Genomic DNA, 3697 nt, shown 5'->3' on the forward strand with positions numbered 1-3697 from the left:
CCCGGACGAGGAGGGGCAGGAAGCGCAGGCGCGGGGCGGGCGGGGCCGCGGGAGGCGCGCGGGGCGGGCGGCCGGGTGCTCGCGCGCCCCCTGCCGGCGGGAGGACCGCGCGCGCGGCGCTCCCCGCCCGCACCGCCGGCGCCTGTGCGCGCACCTCGTCCTTGCTCTCTTGCCGCCGCTCCGCTGGCCCCTCTCCCCTGTCTCTTTTCTTTTCTTGTAACTTCTCTTCCCTCTGCACCCTCCCGCCTTTTCCTTCTTCGCTCCTCTTTTACCCTCTTTCACTAAGCGCAGTCCCCAAGCACCACCACAGTTTATGACCCGTCGCTCCCCCAAACCTGTTGCATCATCGCTCAAGATCACAATCTCGCAAATCACTGTTGCAAACCCAAAATGTGGCTGGGACGGTCGCAGGCCCCCGAGCCAGGCCTTCTCCGTCACACCCTGCCCCCGGGGACGCCTGTTCGGACCCAATCAGGCGGAGCCCCCACCTGCTCCCCCGGGGGGGGGGGGGGAGGGTAGACTCCTTTCTGTCTCCCGGGCCTGTCTTCCTAGGAACACAGGAAATCACTTGTTTCTAGCCCTGGTTTCTGCCTCATTCAGAGTACAGAAGTTTCTATGCCGTTTCGCTTTTAATATAAATCAATGGCATGCTGCTCTGGGTGAGCGAGTGAGTTAAACCTCCAACAGTAGTGAGAAACTCCAAGATTGACACTCCAAGAATTTAGGAGTTATGGACTCGGGCACGTGTTTTGCCTCTTCTAGTTGGAAGGATTGGAGGATACAGAAAATCACTGCTGTGATTCCTCGCCAGGGATTTGTTTAGCAAATTCCTCAGTGTGAATTTGAGCACCTCAGAACACAGGGTTCTAAATGTGATAGGAGCTGGCACATTTGCCGAGAATGATCACGTAATCCACCGAATTTCAGCTTTATTTAGAACTGGGTTTGGTAATGCATAGTACATGTGGATGTTCCTCTACAAACCTGTTCTGTAAAGATCTTGTACTGCCCACAAATTAATTGGAAGTTTACATTTGTACAGGAGTCCTTAACTTTCCAAAAGCCATCACAATAGTTTTTCCTTTTTTTTTTTTTTTTTGCTAGTTCTTAAAATATTTAAAATATGATTGGATCTCTGTAATTTTAAACACGACTCCATCCATCATTTGCAAGCAAGGAACCACTCTCAACTGTTGATTTCTTTCCTCCTCTATAGGAATGAGAGTAGGAATCTCTCTTGCCATTTAGCAATGACACTAAGCAAGCACATCCCTGTTCACATGCACATGGCGTCATCAGTCTTGACATACATACCAGACTTTGGTGGGAGTCCATCCTGTTCTTCAATGTGTCCGTGAGGGACATGTTGGTCACTGATTACAATGCATACCTGGTATTTTTGTAGTGATCTGTGGGCGGAAGAGCTAGCTGTGAAGTTTGTGCTCCCTGCAATTACTCATAGTTAATATACTGGGGTAAGGGAAATTTTAACCGGTTGGGGAAATGGTGTTATTTAACTAAATTGTGGTAACTGAAATTTCTGTTTATCGGAGTCTGCAAAGAAAGTACTGTCTGTACCAAAAAAGCATTCATTATAATGAGGGTGGGAGTCAGATTGCATCATTCTTTGCTAACAGAACTCTTGAGTCTTGTCCAGACGCTCACGCTGCTCTGTGAAGTCATGTGGTTCAGGTAAAGCTCGCCCAAGCGTCAGGACCAGGAGGAGAATGTTGTTTTGTCTCAGTCAATCACTCAGATTTTATTCTCCTTGCCAATAAGTGGCTCAGAAGATGGCATATGACCAAAGTCTGGTCAATGAGACATGCAGGGAAATCCTTGGGAGGACAGAGATTCTGGTAAAAGGTTTGAAGCTCTTTGAAAAAGACCCTAGAGAGGAAAAACAACAAACAAAAACAAAAACAGGCCCAAGGAAGAGAGAGACCTTCTTCTTTGACCTTTTGTGTGAAAGATGTAATGTTTATAGGAGTTCCTGCTCTCTTGCTATCTTGAGGACAGCTAGTTGACAAGTTGTAGATGGTAAAGTGGACAGAAAAAAAAAAAAAATCCTAGATGTGATTGTGAAGACACGGAATTAACCAACAATAGAGACAACCCCACCCCCGCCCCATCTAGGGACATCTTACCATGCAAGAGAATAGATTCCCTTGTTGTTTAAATCTTTTGAGTTAGGTTTTTTCATATTTGTAGCTGAAAGAATCCTAACAAGTGTAGGAAATGTGTGCTTACGCATGACATTATACAGGTAAGCTTGAATCAGTCCTAATCTTTTTTTAAAGAATGTACTTTATCAGTCACAAATTACCTGTGATGTGCCTGACAACTGATCACAACACACAAGTGTTTCACGGTCCTCATGTTTGGAACTGGGCGGTGTCCTAGCTATGAAGGAAAGGCAACAGGTGGGAGTAACTCGAGAAGAATATCAAATTCAATATATTTCCCCAAACTGGAAGCCAAGGTAACATTCTGTTGGACACAGAGACTGATATAAAAAAGCATCATCTAAAACTCAGAGTGGATCCAGGTTTTGTGGGGCTTGACAATTTTGGGGTCATTTTATTTATTTATTTTTTTTTGGGGGGGGTCACTTTTTAAGGAAAGAAAAAATTTCAAAATTACAAATGCAAAACCATCAAGAACTGCTTAGGGTCTGAGATGTTAGCTAACAAGTAGCTCACCACAGTTTCACAGATGCTGGCAGAGGACAGGAGGCTCCTGGGTTAAAGGCATGGACCCTGGAGAGGCAAGCAAGTCTAATCTTGCTCCTGCTAAGGCACCCCGGGTTTTACTGAGATGTAACTGACATATAACATTGTTTTAATCCAAAGTGTAAAACAGAATGATTGGGTACTTGCATATATTGTGAAATGATCAATACAACAAGTTTAGTTAACATCCATCAATTCACAGACTTAAAATTTGTGTGTGTGTGTGTGTGTGTGTGTGGTGTTTTTTTTTCTTTCTTTTCTTTTTTTTTTTTTTTAATTTTCCAGCAGCTTTCAAATATATAACACAATGTTTTTAACTACAGTCTCCATGCTGCTGGCCACTGAGCTAGCCGGGCGTCTCAAGAATTTCCTTCTTTTTAAAAGCTGAATTATATTCCATTGTGTGTATGCGCATTTATCACATTTCCTTATCCATTCATCCGTTGATGGACACTTCGCTTGTTTCTATGTCTTGGCTATTATAAACCATGCTGCAATGAACACAGGGTGCAGATGTCTTTTTGAGATAGTGATTTTTTTCTGGGACGCCTGGGTGGTTCAGTGGCTGAACGTCTACCTTCCGCTCGGGGCGTGATCCCGGGATCGGGGATCGAGTCCCACATTGGGCTTCCTGCACAGAGCCTGCTTCTCCCTCTGCCTGTGTCTCTGCCTCTCTCTGGTCTCTCATGAATAAATAAATAAATCTTTAAAAAAAAAAGAGAGAGACAGTGACTTTCTTTTTTTGGAGAAATACCTAGAAGTGGAATTGGACCACCCAAAAATGGAACTGGACCAGATGGTAGTTCCATTTTCAATTTTTTGAAGAACCTCCATACTGTTTTCCAAAGTGGCCACATCCATTTACATTCCCACCACAAGCAGGTCATATTTTATTAGTTGACCTTATCACTTTATTGCTTCCAGCGCAGCGAGCAATATGGGCATCATATTCACCTCAGTTCCCTTTG

This window comes from Canis lupus, chromosome 6 (assembly GCF_048164855.1).
Source record: "Canis lupus baileyi chromosome 6, mCanLup2.hap1, whole genome shotgun sequence".
Classification (NCBI taxonomy): Eukaryota; Metazoa; Chordata; class Mammalia; order Carnivora; family Canidae; genus Canis; species Canis lupus.